The following is a 7,059-nucleotide window of genomic DNA, read 5'->3' on the forward strand; positions in this document are numbered from 1 at the left end:
AAAAAAAAAAAATAATAATAATAATTGGGTCCTGCCCCCAAGAGGTGTGCCATACACCGTGACCCTCCACCTCCCTCCGTCCCTCCCCTCCGCTCCGCTCCCTCATCCCCGTATCCCACCCCTTGTATTAGCCCATCTATAGCCTTCATATTAGAATTGAGTACCTTGGATTCTTGCTTCTTCACTCTTGTGACGCTTTACCAAGAAGAATGCATTCCAACTCAATCCAGGTGAATACACAAGACGTAAAGTCTCCATCTTTTGTAGTGGCTGAATAAGTATTCCATGGTATACATATGCCAGAACGAGTTCATCCATTCCTGGGTTGGTGGGCATTTAGGTTGTTTCCACATTTAGGCAATGGTAAATTGAGCTGTGATAAATAGTCCAGTGCAAATGTCCTTATGATAAAATGATTTTTTTTTCTTCTGGGTAGATGGCTGGTCACGGGATTGCACGATTAATGGGAGGTCTGATTTGAGTTCCTTGAGGATTCTCCATACTTCCTTCCAAAAAGGTTGCCTTAGTTTGCAGACCCACACCAGTGTACAAGCGTTTCCTGTCTCCACATGCACACCAGCATATGAAAGTTTGGGACTTTGTGATGGGGGCCATTCTCACTGGGGCTAGGTGATATCTCAGGGTGGTTTCGATTTGCATTTCTCTGATGATTAGGGACGACGAGCATTTTTCTGTATGTTTGTTAGCCATTCATTTGTCTTTTTTTTTTTTTTTTTGAGACAGAGTCTCACTTTGTTGCCCTCGGTAGGGTACTGTGGTGTCCCAGGTCACAGCAACCTCCAGCTCTTGGGCTTAGGTGATTCTCTTGCCTCAGCCTACCGAGTAGCTAGGACTGTAGGTGCCATCCACAATGCCCGGCTATTTTTTTGTCATTGCAGTTTGGCCAGGGCCAGGTTTGAGCCTGCTACCCTCGGTATATGGGGCCAGCGCCCTACACACTGAGCCACAGGGGCCGCCTGAGCCCTCTTTTCTATTTTCAGTTGCTAATGTCAAACTTTATCTTTAAAGTGACCTTTTTCTGGCTATTTTTTTTGGTTGCAGCCGTCATTGTTGTTTGGCGGGCCTGGGCTGGATTCAAACCCGCCACCTTAGGTGTATGTGGCTGACGCCTTAGCCACTTGAGCCACAGGTGCCGAGCCAGAATTGGGACTTTTTAAAAATGCCATGGGACATGGGACAAATTGTTAAAAAGCGAGAGGTCTGGTCACCTTGACTTTCTGTGACTACAGAGCCATAGAACAAAGCAAGGAGATGACACATGCCCAGAGAAGAAAAGAAGGAAAAGCAGTGGATCTAAGTGATTGAATTTCCATTTGATGTCTTGAGTTCCTGGCCTTGAACCTCACTAATGACAGCTCAGTGCCCCTTCTTTACTATCGGTAATGGAAAATTCCTCAGGTTATTTCATTATTTGTTGAAACACAGTTTCACGGTCACCTTTAGTAGAAGGACCTTCTTGCCTCAGCCTCCCCAGAAGGTGGGACTATAGACCACCACTGTTGCTGTCATGGTCACACGGAAAAGCCATGTCACGGCAGAATAAACACGCTTATTGAAATTGTGTTTTAAATAAAGGTGACCATCTGCTCACCCAGGCAAAATGGCGAGCTTTCTTTATTCACTGTTGGTTTGTATAGTCAATCTTGTGCATGCACACTATATAGCAATGACCTCATTAATATTTATTACAATCCCTCTGCACACGTGCATCGGACATCCAAGACTTCACTAATCCATTTAAACATCTTATGACCACCCGCCCTGTAAGTAGCTCCTTCCTAGTAATCTGATAATCCACCCAACATACATCTTTAAGCATAACCCTTTCAACATAACCAGGTTTAACATAACTTTTTTTTTTTTTTTTTTTTTTTGAGACAGAGCCTCAAGCTGTCCCCCTGGGTAGAGTGCCCTGGCATCACAGCTCACAGCAACCTCCAACTCCTGGGCTCAAGCGAGTCTCCTGCCTCCGCCTCCCAAGTAGCTGGGACCACAGGCGCCCACCACAACGCCCGGTTGTTTTTTGGTTGCAGCCATCATTGTTGTTTTGGCGGGTCCGGGCTGGGGATTCGAACCCGCCACCTTAGGTGTACGTGGCTGGCGCCTTAGCCGGTTGAGCTATAGGCACCGAGTGGGTTTAACATAACTTAATGAAGAACATGTTGTCAGTCATTACTTTCTTTGTTCTTATCTGATGAAGCCTCGGGCTACAGGGAAAGAGATGATTTCAATGTCTGTTCTACTGACCATGCAATTTGGAGGCTGTTACTTCGAATCTTTAAGCAAAGCATAGAGAAACTTCTTGGGCATATAGGAATTTCTGTGCAAACCTCTGCTCCCATGTAAGCCTTAAGTCAGGGGGCTTTTGCTGGAGGCTTTTGTAAGGAATTCTCAGGCTGGACTTCTCAAAAGCCTTTTATGAGCCCAAGTTTCATCTGTGCCATTAGATACCTGTATGCATTGCGTAAATTCCTCTGCTCTTGAGGTCCCCTAGCACATTTCTATTCCTGGACCCGTCAGCAAGAGACCTTCATCACTTACCATAGATCAGGAAAGGTTACCTGTGGGTATCTGGCTGGTTTTCCAAAGGGTTTTTTCATTGGCCTTATAAAGTCAACCTTAATTCCTTAACACAGTCTAGAAATGCTATTCCAGCCAAAGCCTCAGTCATGTTATGCCCACAACTAACCTGGCAACATGGGATTCTGCCTCAGTTTCTCACAAGTATGCCTGCACTAAGTCTTTTCACTGTTCTCTCTCAAACAGCTTTTTTGGCCAGAGGGATATAGGCATTTCGCCTACACCCCACCACAGTGATCAGGTAGTTTTTCTGTTTTTCGTAGACATGGGGTCTCCTTCTTCCTCAGGCTGATCTCAAACTCCTGAGCTCAGCCAGCTCACCTTGGCCTCCCAGAGTGCTAGGATTACGGGTATGAGGCACCGAGACCTGCCAGATTCTGGATATTTCAATCAAAAAGCAAAGTTGAACATGAGGAACTAGATAGTAGGTTACACCGAGGTTCTCTTTTTATAAACTTTCATTTTATTTATTAATTTTTCAAGACAGTCTCCATTTGTTACCCTTGGTAGAACCGGTGGCATCATAGCTCACAAGAATGTCAAACTCCTGGGCTCAAGTGATCCTCTGGCCTCAGCCTCCCAAGTAGCAGGATCTACAGGTGCCCACAATACCCAACTATATTTTAGAGATGGGATCTAATTGTTAGTCTGGTTGGTTGCCAACTCCTGAGCTCAGGCTCCCCACCCACCTTAGCCTCCCGATTCCAAAACAAAAAATTTTTTTTTTCTTTTTGAGGGCACTGTGTCGCCCCGGCTGGCCTGCAGTGCTGTAATCATAGCTTCCCGCAGCCTGGACTCCTGAGTCTGTGATCCTCCTGCCTCTGCTTTCCAAAGACCTGGGATTACAGGTGTGAGCCCCCATGTCCTGCCCTATTTACATCCATCCTTGCAGAGGTGACTCCTCATATCAAGCCTCAATCCTGCTCTAGAAATTCTGATTTCTATATTTATTTTTACTTTTGAGACAGAGCCTCCAGCTGCCCCCCTGGGTAGAGTGCCATGGCATCACATCTCATTGCAACCTCCAACTTCTGGGCTCAAGTGAGTCTCCTGCCTCAACCTCCCAAGTAGCTGGGGTGGGACCATAGGCGCCCGCCACAATGCCCGGCTATTTTTTGGTTGCAGCTGTCACTTTGCAGGCTCAGGCTGGATTCAGACCTGCCATGTTAGGTATATGTGGCTGGCGCCTTAGCCACTTGAGCCACAGGCACCAAGCCTTGATTCTTATTTCCTTTATTTTTCTTTTGTTTATTTTTGTTGTTGCAGTTCGGCCGGGGCTGGGTTTGAACCCACCACCCTTGGTATATGGGGCCGGTGCCCTACTCAGGGTGCCACAGGCACTGCCCTATTTTTATATTCTTTTTTTGTTTTGCACATGATTATCATTTTTTATTATTTTTTTAATTAAGTCATAGCTGTGTTTGGAATAGTATGCAGCCATAAAGAAAGAAAGATGGAGATTTTACCTCTTTCATGTTTACATGGATGGAGCTGGAAAATATTCTTCTTAGCAAAGTATCTCAAGTGTGGAAGAAAAAGTATCAAATGTACACAACCCTATTATGAAACTTATTTTCTTTTATTTTTAAATTTTTTGTAGACAGAGTCTCACTATGTCGCCCTCAATAGAGTGCTGTGTTGCTCACAGCTCACAGGAACCTCAAATTCTTGGGCTAAAGAGATTCCCTTGCCTCAGCCTCCCAAGAAAAGAAAAAGAAAGAAAGAAAAATGAGCAATGTGCAGGAGGTAATCACTTCTCACTCAATCTTTTTTTTTTTTTTTTTTTACAGTTTTTGGCTGGGGCTGGGTTTGAACCTGGCACCTCTGTCATATAGGGCCAGTGCCTTACTCCTTTGAGCCACAGGCACCACCCAATCACTCAATTGTTCTTTAAACATATACATATTCATGAGAGGGCATCAGGAGAGGTTGTCTGAAAGTTAATTCATTAAAACTTCATATTTTTTTTTTCTTTCACTTAACACTGAGGTCTGAAGCCATGTCCCCAACACCTCCATGCAATCCGAAGGCTGCTGGGTGAGAAATATTCTATTAACTTTCCATCATGGGCTGGGCCCAGCGCCAGCTTCCTAGTTGACAGTGAAATCTGTTAGCGCAGATACATGACCTACTTTGATGTGATTCCAGACAGAGGGCTCAACCTCCTTGAAAATTCAACGCCCTCTTTGGTCCCTGGAGGGAGACTTTCAGGGGTGGCTCCTCCTCGCTATGTTTCTCTGAAAGTTTTCAGCCTTATAAAACCTCTTATTCCTCGGAAGCAAGAAAAGGCAACAGAGGAAGAGGACGGTTTGAAGATGTACCACTTTTTCTGCCCTGTTCCTTCCTTCAGCAAGGGAGACGTGCATTGTTTTTAATCTTTTGGTTAGCATGGAGCAGAACCTACATTATCTATTTTGTCTGATTTGACTCTTTGGGTTTCTGTTTGGGGTCTCACTATGTTGCCTACAGTAGAGTACTGTGGCATCACAGCTCACAGCAACCTCAAACTTTTGGACTTAAGCAATTCTCTTGCCACACCCTCCCAAGTAGCTGGGACTACAGGCAACTGCCACAACACCTGGCTCTTTTGTAGAGACAGGATCTCGCTCTTGCTCAGGCTGGTCTTGAACTCGTGAGCTCGGACAATCCACACACTTTAGCCTCCCAAGTGCTGGGATTATAGGCATGAGCCACCATGCCCAACCTTTTGTTTGTTTTGTTTTTGAGACAGAGTCTCACTATGTCAGCCTTGGTAGAGTGCTGTGGCATCGCAGCTCACAGCAACCTCAGACTCCTGGGCCCAAACAATTCTCTTGCCCCAACCTCCCAAGTAGTTGGGACTATAGGCGCCCACCACAACGTCCATCTATTCTTTGGTTGCAGTTGTCATTTTTGTTTAGTAGGCCCGGGCCAGGCTCAAACCCACCAGCTTCCGTGTACGTGGCCACACCCTACTCATGAACTACAGGCACCAAGCTTTGTTTGTTTTGGAGGTTTTGGGGGGGGCAGGGCTGGGTTTGAACCGCCACCTCCAGCATATGGGACCGGCGCCCTACTCCTTTGAGCCACAGGCACCACCCACCTTGTTTTGTTTTTTAAGTCTCATTCTCTTGCCCTGGGTGGAGCGCCATTGCATCATCGCAGCTCACAGTAACCTCAAACTCCTGGGTTCAATAGGTCTTCCTGCCTCAGCCTCCCAAGTAGCTAGGACTACATGCACCCACCACCATGCCCAAGCTAGTCTCGAATTCCTGAGTTCACGTGATCCACCTGCCTCGGCTTCCCAGAGGGCTAGGATCACAGGCATGAGCCACGGCACCCGGCCATTTATTTATTTATTTATTTGGTGGGTGTGCGACTCTGTTGAGGACAAAGAAACCAACCTGAGATACTGAGAGAGGAAAAGAAGGGACGAGAAGATTTTATCTGCTACATTCGTGCAGGTATATAAAAGGGGAAAGTTATTGCTGAAGAAATCAATACCATTTCCAAGGTCAGAGAGAAAGCTGGGCATTGTTGACACTTGAGAATCCAGTCCCGTGCTCTATATAACCTGCTTTTTCTTTCCAACTTCCTTCTGCCAAATTCAGACACCACTGGAGTCTCCATTGTGGCATCACCCAGGAACATTATAAAAGGCGAGTTAATAATTGTTTTTAATTATTTAATTAAATTTTTTAATTGTTTGTCTGTTTTTTGCAGAAGCTGGAAAATTGATTTTCCATGTTGTTATGTACCGGCACTGTCTTGAAGAGGATCTGGTCGTTAATTAAGCAGGCAGCTGTCCTATCCCTACCCCACTTTCCTTTGTGTGTGGATTTAGCTAAACTCTCTCAGTTTCTCAACAATTCTTGATGCTACTGAATCGTTCCTGCTTTCTGCTTCCCGAATGAATAGGTACGCAGGCTGGTTCATCCAAACGCACTTCAGGTCTGTTTAAGTTGCTGCCTAGTCACAGATGGAGAGGAGTGTCAGAGTGAGATAAATCAAAGACCTGTCACCTTCCGCAGCAGCACGTGGCAGGGGACATTAACTCGCCTTCAAACAAGACAAAAGTGGCCTTTCTCTCTCTTGGGTGAAATCTCCCACTGCTGGAGGCAGGGTGAGGGTTGGTGCAGGGAGCTGCAATCAGCCATGTTAACCTTGGCTGTGGAGAGGTGGGAAAAGGCAGAGGCCTCGCCTCTCTGTCAGGAACACACTGCCCGTGCCCACCCCCACATCCCCCTTTACTAGCTAGCCACCTTCTGGTCCTCCAGCTCTAAGCCTCAGTGTTACCTCCTCAGAGAGGTCCTCCCGGACCACCTCCACTGTTGCCATCACTCACCCTGTTGGTTTCCTCCATGGAAAAAAGGTATCTCAATTTTCCATTGAAAGAGGATACCCAGGCTCGGTGCCTGTGGCTCAAGTGGCTAAGGCGCCAGCCACATACACCTAAGGTGGCAGGTTCGAATCCAGCCC

Source organism: Otolemur garnettii, unplaced genomic scaffold (genome assembly GCF_000181295.1).
Source record: "Otolemur garnettii isolate 467f Iridium unplaced genomic scaffold, OtoGar3 scaffold00067, whole genome shotgun sequence".
NCBI lineage: Eukaryota > Metazoa > Chordata > Mammalia > Primates > Galagidae > Otolemur > Otolemur garnettii.